The sequence below is a fragment of the Lepidothrix coronata genome, unplaced genomic scaffold (assembly GCF_001604755.1).
Source record: "Lepidothrix coronata isolate B3197 unplaced genomic scaffold, Lepidothrix_coronata-1.0 Scaffold183, whole genome shotgun sequence".
Classification (NCBI taxonomy): Eukaryota; Metazoa; Chordata; class Aves; order Passeriformes; family Pipridae; genus Lepidothrix; species Lepidothrix coronata.
Window position 1 is genome coordinate 1,178,243 of NW_016690363.1, and position 14,380 is coordinate 1,192,622.

At 46.7% G+C, this 14,380-nt stretch overlaps 1 long non-coding RNA gene across 1 annotated transcript; it reads right to left on the bottom strand.

The window, feature by feature from the left end:
- Nucleotides 1-283: 283 nt before the first annotated feature.
- On the bottom strand, nt 284-1,741 carry LOC108505078. Its single transcript, XR_001877380.1, has 3 exons — nt 1,659-1,741; nt 1,023-1,120; nt 284-566 (listed from the first exon to the last, which is right to left on the bottom strand). It is a non-coding gene; the product is annotated as an uncharacterized LOC108505078 (long non-coding RNA).
- Nucleotides 1,742-14,380: the final 12,639 nt, after the last annotated feature.

The following is a 14,380-nucleotide window of genomic DNA, read 5'->3' on the forward strand; positions in this document are numbered from 1 at the left end:
ATGTTACCAAGAAGGGGGTACTCTCTTCTCCCCACATACTGATTTTCTGGATCATCTCCTATTCTGAATTTCCTTCAGCATTTCATCTGGGACTGGTCTAGGATAGACCCCTGAAATTGCCTGACAAAGCAGCTTTGTCCCTGCTGCCAGCCTGCTTGTGTCCCACACACCCAGATCTTCAGTATCAGGGACATAAACACACAACGCTGAGGAGACAACGATTTTCACCCCTCAGTACCTCTTTATGGCACCATCCTTGGCACAGGAACCCCTTCCTGTCAGCTCCTTTTCTTTCTACCCTCCAGCTGAATCCCTTGCTTCCTCCTTCAGGTCTTCCACCTGCCTCTCCTCCTTCTTGAGCTTCACTGCAGCTTCAGCACATTTCTCCCTGTCCCCAGAGGTTACCGTGGCAGATCAAGGCACGTCACTGGCACCTCATCCCATGCCACCGCTAACCACCTGCTCACCCACATCCTAGTGGGTGTCAGAGCCACAGAGATAAGCCACTTCCTCCACTGTTAGCCGGATGCCTGCAGCCACGTCTTGAACGTGAACTTGCACAAAGCCTGCCAAAAAAGGTAAATAAATTATGTCAGAGGAGTCTTCCTTTTCAGCTAATTCACTGGTTTCTTCAAAGACTTGCAAGAATTCGGGAGATGTGGGTTCCTTCTGCAGAATCTCTGCAGGTTGCACGTCTGAGCAGTGTTACCCATGTAAGCTTTGTGGCCAATTCTAATTTGCTAGGCACTGCATTCATTTGCATGCATGTCAAACAGGCCTGTAATTCTCCACATCATCCCAAGAGCTGTTAAAAATGTGAGTAAGACATTCTCCATCCTTATCAGACACTGCTTTTTCTTTTTAATTTTTCCTTTTTTTTTTCTCAATTTTTTTTTTGGGGGGGGCTCTTTTTTCTTCAATGAGAGAAATATTTCTTTCAGAGATGTGGCCCTTTCATCCCCATCTTCCCCAAGACCTCTTGTCTGTAAACCATCATGACCTGGAAGCTTAATGAGACTTACACAGTCTGGTTGTCCCAGCTGCTCCTCTCTCAGTCTCTGATGCTATTTTCTCTTGGTCCAGAAAAGGGCAAGATCTGCGTGAGCCCCTCCAGAGCCATCTTTGTAGTAAAAACAGATGTGAAGGAATTATTCAGCCCTTCAAGAACATATTTAGTTTCCTTAATTGCTCTCTTTTAAGTACAGGTGACTCAGTGCTCAAATATTTAAGCAGACCTCGCAATGTGGGTTACTTGGAAAATCAGTGCTTTTACACCTCTAGGCTCCTGCATGCTTAAACCCATTTTGATCTTCTAAGACTGGGAAAAATGTTGTCCAGTGAAGAGCACCAAGAGCTTAGTCTGTGTTGTCTAAAAAACAGTTGTGAGATGCTTTGAGCAACTACTAATTTCATGACAGTCTTTAAAAGAAGTAAAAAATCTAGCTGCAGAGTCCAAAAGTTGTTTCCATCAGGCAATAGATGTTCAGTGGTTTCTGCTTCCCCTCTGTCTTGCAGGAGAGGAGAAGGATAGCTTCACATTCAACCACAACCTGCCAGATGCTGTGGGACGTGCAAGTGTTCCCACAGCACTATGTGGCCCTTCTCATTTTCCAGGTTGTCTTTCTGGCCAAATGTATCTATTGCCAGATGTTGCTCACCTTGCTGAGTCTGCAGCTCCTGCAGCTGCCAGATCTTCACAGGGGCTCAGGGTTTTTATCAAGAGTAGCAAAAAGTTGACGAGACACTTGCAGGTTCGCCGTGGCTGAAAGGGTGCTGAGTTGCAGCAAGGGAAACAGGAAGGTTTGTGTTCAGCTCACTCCCAGGATGCATGAAAAGCTAAGAAATGGCCAGGCAGGCAGGCAAGTGATGGTTTTATAAGGAGACTCGGGATGCAACTCAGAGATGGGGAAGATTTTGAAAAGAAAATTAAAATGGCATTTTACAAGAATCAAGGAAAATGCTTTCCAAATGTTTCTGCCAGCTGGACAGAACCTTGCCTGGAAGATGTGTACTCACAGGGCCTGCCGTGGCAGGCAGCACATCTGCAAGGCAGGAGCCACAGTGTGGGTGTTGTTGGCCTCCCCCAGCCCCAGGCCTCAGCACTTCCCACCAGAAAGGAGAAGCTGCTTCTCTGCAAGGGTGGGAGGTGACACGTCACAGCACCTTGGGGTTCCTGTTGCATCACAGACTTCCTGACCCCCACTGCAATAGCTTTGCCCTCCCTCAGCGTGCAAACAACCCCTGCCGCCTGGGCTGGCTCCCCTGTCCCTGTGGGGATGTGCAGGCCCTGCAGCGTGGCAGGCAGCCAAGCTGAGCAGTGCCCCCACAGTAACACAGACCCAGCAGACAAACCATCTGCTCCCTGGGGCTCTCCTGACTTTGGCTGCACGGAGGGACTCAAGGACCAGGGGGTCCCGATGGACAGGCTGGCAGTGCCCCACTGCAGTGACAAAGGCAAATTGGATCAGGGGCTGCATCCACAGGGACACTGCTAGCAAAAATAGAAATGTGATCATGCCATTCTGCTCAGTGCTTTTCAGGCCACATCCAGCCATGCTGTATCCAGTTCTGGTCCCCATGACTCAAAAAAAGACATGAACAGACTGGAAAGGGACCAAAGGAGGGCCACAAAGATGATCAAAGTGCTGGAGATCCTACCATATGAGGAAAATACAAAGTAATTAGATCTTTTCCCCCTGGAAAAGGCTCAGGAGGGGACTTCATCACAGTTTTCCAGTACCTAAAGGGTTGCTCCAAATTAGACAGAGATTCTCTCTTCACAAGGAGCCACATGGAGAGGACAGGGGCAATAGTACAAGTTGCACAAGGTGAGATTTCATTTTGATATAATAAATACATTTTTTGCGGTGAGAGCAGTCAATCACTGGAACAACCTCTCCAGGGATGTAGTGGAGCCCGCACCACTGGAAGTTTCCCAGACATGACTGGACAGGGTGCTAGATAATCTCATCTACTCTCTCTTTCCCATGAAATGTTGAACCAGATGATCTTTCAAGGTCTCTTCCAACCTGGGCTGTCCTGTGCTTCTGAGACTAGCTCTATCTCCAGATCCCAGCTTCCCTCCAGGTCCTCACCCCTCCTGGCCCCTGTAAATTGCATTTACAGGCAATTCCCCTGCTACCCAGGGAATGTGCCTCCAGCCATCCCTTCCAGGATCCCCTCTCCTGCCTCTTACCAGAAGGAATCATGACTCTACCATGACCAGACAGCACATGCCCTTGACAGGAGCATTGTCTCTGTTTGCATACCCCTTGCTGCTTTTCTTTTGCAGAAGGATTTGTTCCCTTGCTTCTCCTCCCATCTCCTCCTGAAAAAGCAGAGAATAAAAAGGGAGACAACCCTGCCACTTTGTTGTCACTAGTCAGAAGGGTGGAGGGAATGGAAGAGGATGTATTTAAGAACATACCTGAAGGATTTGGGATATTACACTCACATACCCATTCACCTCTTGGATACAGACTCTGTGTCATTTATCCTAATCTGTCCCTTTGCACTTCACAGTAATCACCTTTCACCACGAGATCACACAGCTCTGATACCCACAGCAGCACACAAATCACCAGACCCAACCCTGTCCCAAAGAAATCACAGCTAATCTACTTATTGTAGAGTAACACAATGACCCTTTGACCAAACAGAGCCAGGGAAGTGCTTTAGAAAGAGAGCTGCAAAACATGCACAACATGGAAACATGGGCTCCAGCTACAGGGCAGCTCCCAGTGTTGGAGTGATGGTGTTGGTAGTTATCCAGAGGTTTCACCATATGTGTGTGCACACATTTCTATTGCCCACAATGCCCTGCCTGAATTCGGAAATAGCTCCCCTACAGCTCAGCAAGGAACATTTCTATGCTGGAGCTTCTGACCTCCATGATATCAACAGGGACCGGATCTAGGGATATTGTTCTGGATCCTTCATCCCTTGCCATGGCTTCTGCAAACGGGATGGAGGTGGAAATGTCTAATCCAAACCCGAACCAATTGCCACGAAGTTTTTGGTCCTAATCCATTACTAAATGCTGGAAAGTTCAGAGTGCCTCACAAGCCTGCTAATGAAGAAAGTAGAGTAGGGAGAGAAGTACGAACCCCATTTCTGTGCCAAAAGTGAATTCAGTTTTGTAGAGAAACTGCATATTCAATACAGCGCGTCCAGTGATCATCAGTTCCAGTCTGCTCTTTTCCTTCCCTTAACAGGATTTTCCCAGCACTACTTACCTCATCAGCCTTTCATTGCTACTAAGCCAGGAATCCCAGACAATCTGTCCCACTGCCTCCAAACAACTTTCTGTCTATCACTAACAGGCCTGCAGCATCCATATGTCCTGCAGCCTTCACTGCTATCAACAGCCTTAATCTTCCTTATCACCAGTTATCCAAATATCCAAGGCAGAAATAGATGCTAAATTTCAGATCATTAGCAGAAAACAGAACCAATTATGGAAAAAATAGCCAAGAGTAAGAGATCTCACACTGGATTAAAAATAGATTGTTTTTATCCATTCTCATGACTTCAAGTGGGCGTGCAGAACAGCAGGCTTTGCAAGCTCAGAGGGGAAATGTGCCTGGCTGGGGGGCCAGAAGAGCTGATTTGGGTGGGGATGTACCCCTCTGGTTCAGTTCTGAAATGTGGAGGAAGGTTTGCACAGCACCACAGCTTGTCCCAGAGGCCTGGGGTGTCTCTTGGGGGCACCAGGGCAAGCCTGGCTGGAGAGTGGGCAGGGTGAGCCTCTGCGCTGGGTGGCCACCACCACTGAGCATGCAGGAGCAGAGGTCTCAGGAGGCAGCAAAAGGGTGTTGAAAGTTGCTTTCCCCATGCAAATCTGTTCAACACTTTGTACTCTGACATAGGTCACGGCCTCCTCAGGGACTTGAAATCCTCTGAGGAGAAAGGCTGTCTGTCAGGCTCCCCTCGCTGGTTTTGCTGAAGGAATGTAATTTCCTTTGACAGCATCCTTTCCTCACACCGTAAAGAGCTTGGAGCTGGAAGGATAGACATAACTTCTGCCATCACTGGTGTGCACCTTTGATGGTACCAGCGTGGAAGGCACTGACAAAACAAAAAATCTGCCCCAAAGCAGGGAGGAGGAGATGCCTGCAAAGCGAGTGTGGCTCTCAGCAAGCACTGAGGAACAACCAAATCTCCGGGAGATGAAGCGTGTCTTCCAGAGGAAATTTTGAGAAAGAACATCTTCCAGCTGTAAGGGAAAACTGAAGCCCAGCAGTGTTAGGGGACAGTTTCAGCTCCTGCTGCCCCCCCTCCTAAAGACTTGGGCTCCAGCAGCAGCTTCACCATCAGTGACCATCAGCACCCCAGTGCATCCAAGAACCCCCTGCAGCCACGGCACTGGTGGGAGACAAGCAGGGGAAGATTGTTCATCTGGACTCAAGCAAGTCAATAGATTCCATGTTTGAACACTACATTAAGATGGATGGTTTAAATGCTTTGAGAGTTTATTTTGGCTGGGACAAGCACAAGGGCTGAGAGAAAGGGAACAAAAAAACTAGATACAATTTCCATGAGGATTATTTGTTCTTCACCATCTCAAGAGAGTCCCAAAGCACTATTATCACTAGGCTTAAGTTCATTTTTGGGGCTCTATAGTGCTGCTGGGAAATGCTTGGGAGGGGTCAACAAATACACACCTCCTCAAATAAAGAGCAGGAAGACAATGTGAAATAAAGAGGGAATAAGAACATGGAAAGTTTGCATAAAGAAGAGTAGCCACAGCTTGGCTACACAAGAGATTCATCTATTCCAAGTACAGTAAATGGAAATAAAACTTTGAGTCGAACCTTATTTGTCCTATTAATTCAGCTGAGCATAAAGTCACAACAGAGAGGGGGGAAAAAAAGATATTCAAAATAATCTTAAATAGCTTAAACTAAAACCAATCATTTACCAGCACACAGTCACAATAAAAGCAATTAGCATGCAAAATATTAAGAACCTATCCTGTCTTTAAAATATCTATGGGCCACAAATAGAGGTGCACAAAAGACAGATTATGAGCAAATCTCAACTTCTTATGCCATCAATTCTCAAGTTAATTATCTGATAATCACCATGGCATTCATTTACAGAATAAATATCCCATTTAAAATTAAATCTGCACGTAAATAGAAAAAAAGTTAATTAACAAAACAATAAAGTATCCAGCAATGTAAATGCTCTGCTGACTCCACTCCCTGGTAGTAGCAAGAGTCTGACGGAACTTTGTGCTGAACTCTCAGATTGAGGCACTGAGGCCTATACTTTTGGCAGCAGTGCAACACATGCTGTCATAAAAAAATAAGTTGCAAGTTTGTCAGTGACAAGGAAGAAGCACAGGAAAGCCCAGATCCCACTTCAGCACAGCTTATCCTTATTTCTACCTCCATCAAATAAAGCACATAAGCCTCCATGAAAATCATATGCTTGCATCCTGAGCTGAATAGGGATAAGCAAAGAACATGCTTAAATATTTTGCAGAATTAGATCCACAATCTTAATTTCATACTGTAGTTATTCATTCTCAGAAAAATCTGTTTCTATGGAAACTTATTTGGGATCCAGCAGAGAGATTCTCCCTTTGATTCTCACTTTTAGAGTCAGTGTTTCCTCCTGTCTCTTTCTCTAGAGGTGTTCTAAAAAAGCAGATTTCTGATTTCTTTGCCTGTTTCGCAGCAAACCGCTATGTCCAAGTTCTCTCACTTGTTAGGCAGAGAAAATTCCCAACTATGCTATTGTGATAGTGTGAAGTCCTTGAATGGAAGATGCTGTAGAGAAAGAAAGGATAATGGATAATCTAAAAGCTTCATCTTGCCTAGTAGCCTACAGATTAACATGATTTACTGTGCTGAAAGGAGATTCTAATGCTTTTATAAGCATTTTTAGGAAAAAAAAAAAAGCTCTGTTAGGTGGTGTAAAATAAAGAGAAAATGTGAATGTTTAAATGGGTATGAGCCCTTTTTTTTATTTTGGTATTGAAGTAAACGTGGAATAAGGACATTAAAAAAGGCTGCATGGTTGGACTATCTACCTCCTCTCCTCGTCTGAGCAATGGCCAAATGCACAGGCCTGAAGCAGAAGACAAAAGCAGAGCAGGCATATGTGATACTTCCCCAAACCTCTACCAACCCACTGCTCTGGGACTTACCAAAAGGCCTCCTTCATGGTCAGCAATGCTCAGTAGGTTCCTTCATGGATTGTTTTCTCCTGGGAAACACGAAATTACAGCACAACATCCCATAACAAGGAGCTTTCCCACAACTTTACGTTGTGTGAAGACCATGCTCCTCCTCCTTTCCTTTCATTTTGAGGCTGCTGCCAGCTGGCTTTGTCAGCATCCCGCTGCTCTTAGGCAGGGAGAGAAGGAAAGCCCAGCCACTGCCAATCCTTTCCTTGCCATTTGAGGCTTCTCTCATTTTACGTGTGAAGCTGAGGCTGATCTATTTTTGCCACCGTGCCTCTCTTCACAGTCACCTACACAAATGTCATCTGTTGTTTCATCACACAGTCTCATAATGCCCTGTGCATTTCATCAGAGCTAGCCCTTGTTACTAATATCTTGACTAACTTCATGTCACCTTTCTTTGCTTCCCAGTCATCCTCTTTTCCAGACCATTTTTGTGTTCATTGAGCAGCACAGGTCTCAGAGCTGGTGACCTCCCTTTTCTGTCAGAACCATTTACTTTCTTTTCTTCCTGGTATTTTTAACAAATAGCTTATCTGTGCAAGGACCTACCAGTTTTATCCTATGGTTACTTAGTTTCTGTAATAACAATGGACATTGTGGAGTCTCTTTTGGCTCCACATAGACTACATCCATGAGATTTTTCTCATCCACATGCTGACTTCTTCAAAAACGTAATAGATTTGTGAGTTATGCCTGCTGTTTTCAATAGCCAGACCGTTACTTTTTTTCCTTGCTTAGTGCAGAGGTCAATCCTTCCAGGTACCTGCAGGTCCCTCAGCCTTCTCATGTCTGGCCGGTCAAGCACAGCAGCTTGCAGAGACATCCAAGTCTCTGAATACCCATAAATACAAGATATACAACAAACTCCAGCCTCATCCTAGGACCCAAAAGCCTTGTGTTAGTGAAGAGTATAGTAAACATCCCTTCAGACATCATTCTTCAAGACAGGTCAGATCTTTGACCAAAAGAGTCTCAATAAGATGCAGTTGTCCAGTATGAGCTACCAGGCTCCCAGATCACTGCTTCTGGATTAATGACTCTATCCCCGGGAGCCTTTGGGTCTGTCCCAGAACAGCTTTGTCAGTTGTCTTGCTCAAGTTCAACTAAACACCCAAATAATAGCACAAAATCAGCTACCTAGCCCCCCATACCTGGGGAACCCACCAAGTTGATGTTCACGCTCTGAGACCAAAGAGTGGGATGACCTTGCATTGCCTGTACAGGACGTGTGCCTTAAAACATGGGCGTGCGACAGCAGGATGATGTGTCCACAGCTTTCTCTCCAGGCACAGAGGGGTTGGGGGCTTGGCCTTGGGCACGGCTTCCCAAGGACAGAAAGCAGGGGACGCTGTGCCGCGCTGACAGAGCTGAGAGTTAGCCCGTGACATCCTCCCATCCTTCCTCCCTGTCCCTTTAGACCTTCAGTAATTCCTCTCTGAATTGCCTGCCTCTCTTAACATTACCAGGCAGCAGCGTACGTCCCACTTCATTAAGCCTGTAAGCCACTGGCTGGATGATATCTGACTTGCATCCGTTTGCAATTTAAAACGGGCATTTGCTTCAGATCAAAGCAGCAGCGGCAGCAGGAACAGAAATTAGCATCTCGCAGCCTCTCTCTCCCCGGTTTCGTTGCCACAGTGTGTCTCCCTCATTACCAGGGAAATGAAATGTCTTTACAGTTCAGGCTGCCTCTGCCTTTTATCCCGCGGCCACTGCATGAGGCGTTACTGCCACATTTAACAGCGATTGGTCATGGCCCTTCTCTTTCAAATGGGACAGCGGACCTCTCCTCACTATTACCATCCCACGAGGGTTCTGTGAGGAGTCACAGCCCCTCCTGGTATGTTATACCAGTCCCAGCATTCACCCATTCATTCCCTCACGCTTAAAATAATGATAAAACCAGTGTTTTCCCTCTTGCCGGTGAATTTTCGCATTTAGTTGGCAGTCCCAGGAAAAAATGTTCCTCCCTCTCCTACAGAGAGCAGGTACAGCATGAGCAAGGCCAGAGATCAGGTCACTCTCTGCTTCACAGCCACCCTCAACAGGCTTTGCCTTCACAATGGTCCCCAGGGAGGTCTGAGGACAGCACCCACTGCGAGGACAGGATTTGGGGGTGCCAGAGGAGCATCTCCCTCCCTGTGCCCCCTTGCTTTGCCCAACAGCCCAGACTTGTACCCACTGCCTGCAGAGCTCAGTGTCAATTAAAAGACAAAATACCCCCTGTAGGGATTATTCTGTTTCAATAATGCCACTGCTGGAGGTGAGTGCTTTGCCATGGCAGGAGCAAGCTTGTGCCCACACACCCCTGGAGAGCTCACTGGCACTGGCTGTAGTGGAAGGCTCAGCTCCCTGCCAGCATCACTTATATAACTTTCCTTAGAAACACACAGGAGAAAAACTGTAATAAATGAATGAAAGCGAGGAAGCCCAGATGAGCACATGCTTGAACCTGTGGCTTGCAGTATTCTGCTTCCTGTCCAGGTCCCAGAAGCAAGTAGTGTTTGGATCTTGCTTTACAGTTTGCGTTTCTAAACTGGAGCTGCTAGAGAAACATGCCTGTGTTTGGTTTAAACCATGTCCATTAGAGGGTTTTTATTTGGCTTTTTTAAATGCCCAGGCAGGTAGGGGAATTAATCTTGTATTAATCTTGTCAGTCCCACAGCACCACAACCAGCCTCTTTGCTGGTGACTAAAAGGAGGCTGAGCTGGTCCCTCCTGCTGCTGAGGCAGCAAAGCCAGCCAGATGCCACGTTACCTCACACATCCTTCCCACCTCGAGCCTCGCAGCTGTACTGCTTCTCCCATGAAAAGCATCACTCTAGGGCAAGAGCTGCCTTTTCCTGCCCTCTGCAACTGCAATTATGTGCAACTGCAACTATAACAATAATTATGACTGTAATGCCATATTATCTGTTGAAAGAAAAGAGGGAGGGGTAGATGATTGGAGAAGGACAAAAAAAACCCCAGCACTAGGCAGATATGATGCAGCAGTTTCTTAATTATTAAGGAAGGTTCAGAATCCTAGCAGTGGTTCTGCTTTGTCTAAGGTGCCAAAGACCAAGGCCAAAGGACACATAAAACAAGCAGGGGCTGCAGGAACCAGCTGGAATGCTCAAGGGAGACCAAAGCACGTATGAAAACTGCTTCTTTTATTTCCAGTTTTTAAATATTTTATTACGGGAAGAAAACTGAATGTCAAATATCAAAACCAACTCAGAGTTAATAGGAACTAATGAAGAGATGCTGCTTGAGAGGGGACATCCCAGGAGAACTCCAAGCCATTCGTTTGGAATAATTTATTGGAAGTTTGGCAACCTTCCTCAGCAGCCTTGCCCTGGCAGTACAGGACAGCACACTGCTGCTGTGCCCTCTGCTCCAAGGAAACAGGGCAGGCCAGGAAACCCTGAGCCATCAGCCACAAACTGTCTCCTTGCTTGCAAACCACTTCCTGCACTCCTGCACAGCAACCAGCTCCTCACTCAGCCATCCTCCCTCCTTGCAGAATAGAGGAGCCTTGCAGAGAAAGGCCTCAGTGCACCCACCTGCAGGTGAGAGCCACTGCCACGATCCTTTGTCCCAATGCACGTTTGAGGAGTGACTGAGCACTGGCCTGGCTCCTGCCCAAAGGCAGGTGCCATAAAAGCATTCCAGGGAGGCAATGCAATGCAGGGGTTATACTCCCATCCATCCTGCCCTCACATCATCCCTCTTATGAACAGTGAGGGCCTGCCAAGCCATAGGGGTGGGCTGCCTTGCCTGGCAGGCACTGCCTGTGCTGCTCTCCCCTTGCCTTACAGTTCCCACACCTTCCTGTGGAAACCTTCCAGTGGATTAATTCATAATGGACCGAGCTCTGCATTGCCCTGTAGCCCCTTCAAACTGCCTTAAAACTGTGAAAGGACCCTGGGCCTTCCTGCCACAAGCTGCTCTCACACAGGGCATTCCCTGGGCAAGGGCACATCTAGGGGACGGGGTGCAATGGGGCAGTGCTCTGCTGCTGCAATGTCTATGCTGTTTTCTCCCAAGGGGCTATGACAGCTAGTTATATATTTTATCAGCTGTTCTACTTTATATCATGGGCTGGATTTGAACAAAAGGCTGGCAACAGGGCTGGGTGAAGGTGGCCAAGAGCCCCAGCAGCAAAATCAACACCATCCCCCTGATCTAGCAAGCACACACATCTCTCTCCCTCTCATACATTTACCTCAGCTGACTGAAATGTCCTCTTTGGAAACAGGACTCTTTTGGAGATTTTACTGTGATAAGCTACAACTACTTCTAAGCTCACTCATGGAAAAAAATACACCTTAAAAATAAAGCTGAAAGGTATGGTGGTGACACAGCAAAGCCAGGAAAAAAAAAAAAAAAGATGAAAAAACCTCACCACTGCAAAACCACACATTCTTCTTCCAGACCCTTTCATCAAGACCATGGGCACACTTACAAACTTAAAAACCTCTAAACCTGCGTGAATATAAAGTTGATACTTACAAAGGCCTCTTGATTAAGTAAACCAAAACAGGACAGGAGAAGAAACGGCCCTGTTGAAAGAGAAACTTCTCTCTCTCTGACCACCTTTTTCCCCCCCAGTTCACCAGACACAAAAATCTCACGTTGCAGCAGAGCCTGCAGCTTTTTACCTGAAGATCAGATGGCAGAATGGTAGAGGCTGTCCCCAGCACTCCTGTAATGAGCAGTAACCTCAGTAAGTCAGATTTTTTACTAGATAGATAGTCTTGATGAGGTTCATCCTAAACCACACAAAGGATGGGCTGTCAAGCTACCTGTTAGTGGTTCTCTGTGATAACACCTGAGGAGATGTGAGACAACAGGTGACAAGAAAAGGGCAAAATTATATTTAAGAGTAAGGGGAACCTGAACACCCTCATCTTCTTAACTGCAATCCTTAGGGAGGTACATGGACAAAGTACTTACAAGCACCTAGAGGAACACAAAGAAAGAAAAAAGCTTTTTGTTTGTCTGTTTTAAACAAAACCAGAGCACGTCAGACCTACCTACCTCCTTTGCAAGAAGACTGCAAGCCTTGTGGGAAGAGGTAAGCAGTAGGCATCATATATTCTTGATTTTACCAAGGTTTGTGAAGCATGCTCCCAAGGCACTCTTGGGCAAGCTGAGGAAACAACCCAAACGAAAACACGGAGGAGGAGCAGCACAAAATTGGCAGATAAACTATGTGCATAGATTTATTGTTAATAATTGTTCGTCAAAAGCGGTTCCTTCTTTCCTTTCCTGTGCCCTAACACACCTACTTCTCCTTTTTGTACCCCCCAAATATGAGCCAGGCACCAGGCAGCCAACTCACACTGCTGCCCCTTGCTGTGACAACTTGCCTGCCTCCTCTCCTTCACCCACTTTTCATGAAACTTGCAGGAGTTTCATGTCTTGGGAGCATCTGCTTCTCTGCGGAAGAGACCAAAACTGGTCCATGAGTTAAAGCATTACCAAGACAGGGCTGAGACAAACAGACAGCAGGATTTTTCACAAAACGGTGTGGAAAACTGTTTGACAGACCCACGCAAACAGTGCTTCAATTAGATAGGAAAAACCAACAGCCTGAACATACAGTGAAGAAACAACTTGCTAGACAGCAAATCTGCAGGAGAGGAGCCCGACGACTGCGAGCCAAGCACAAACAGCGCCGCGCTGTCACACACACACAGAAAATCAAACGCCCCACTGGGAAGTGTAAACGGGACATAACCCCCAAGGCAGGGGGGAAACCTCTACAGAGAGTCCCACGTGCAGCTCTGAGCGCTCACACTGTGGCAGAGACGGCTGGGGTCAGGGCAGCAAAGGGAAAAGCTGCACCGGGTCCAGAAAACACATCCCACGGGGAAAGACTGAACAAGCTGGAACCAGCCAGTACAGACAGAGGGGGCTGAACAGCAGAATGGGAGCAGTACTATTCAAAAGTGTGGAAAACATGCATTTTCAATGGACTGAAGCACCTACCAGTTCTTCAGGATAAAGGACAGGCAGCTTTTCTATTTGTAAAGAAAGCAAAGGACATGAACAGATCATCTAGAGGGGTTGTGGTGTCTCCAAACCTCTCTCTGGTCAAAGGAAGCAGGTTCATAAATGTCTGCTGTGATTTCTACGCAGCTACTTTTGTCTCAGGACAGTGCTTTGAGTGTTACCCTGACACTCGACCTTCCAACTCACTGAGACCACAACTCACTTTGCACAATTAGAGGTTCAATATCCCCTGGCTTACATGGACTGGATAGAAATCTCCATTCCTCTAATGCATCAGCCAGACAATCTTCAGGTAGCAGAGCTCCTCAGCCTTGAAAAGGTGAGCCTGAGCTGGATTCCAGAGCACAGAGGAGCTGTCCCACAAACATACACATGGGTTTTTTATTACATGGAACAAACTGGACATGTCCAGTACCAGGTCCCAGGTGTGCAGCTTCCTGACCCACAGACAGCCCAGGCATGAGGGCCTGGATGCTGTCTTCTCCTACAGCAGTCCCAGCAAAGGAAGGAGCTGGAAAGTTTGTGCACTTATCTCCAAGATGGCTTGGTGTCCCCTTCTTCCCTCTGGGATGCAAGACTCCATGAGAGTCCTTTATTGGGTCAACAGGTTTTGGTTTTTTTGCAGATGGCTGTGGTGCCCCTGCTCTGTACTTTCTTCAGACCCAGCCAGCCTTGCTCTGTCCCCATGTTCCAGTGACAGGTTTTGTGATGAAGACCCATTTCCTTTTGGAGAAGATGCTCTTTGGGCACAGGTGCTCTCAAGAACGTGAAAAGAACTTCCTGAGCAAAGGGTGGCCAAAGGCAAATGCAGTGACTTAAATGGGACGCCAATACTCCATTACCAGCTCTGCCACCGCTTTTTTAGCCTGCATACCACATAGATTTTGTCAAGATGTCTAAAACAAGTAGTAATTTGATACTTTTGTGTCACAGTGCAAAAAGAATTGTTTTTTTTTCCTTATTCCTGCAGAGGAATAACACCACTTCCACCCACAGTGGGAGATGTGTACTTCAAGGACCTCAAATATGTCACAATGAAGAGAGTGTGAAATGGGTGGGTATCTAACCCGAGAGACAGGAACACTTGTTATGAAAACCCTAAAACCCTTGTTTAGTAATTCAAAGCTGCTTCATTCCATCGAAAGCAAACATACAATTTCAAGGATTCATTGCAAGAGCTACTAC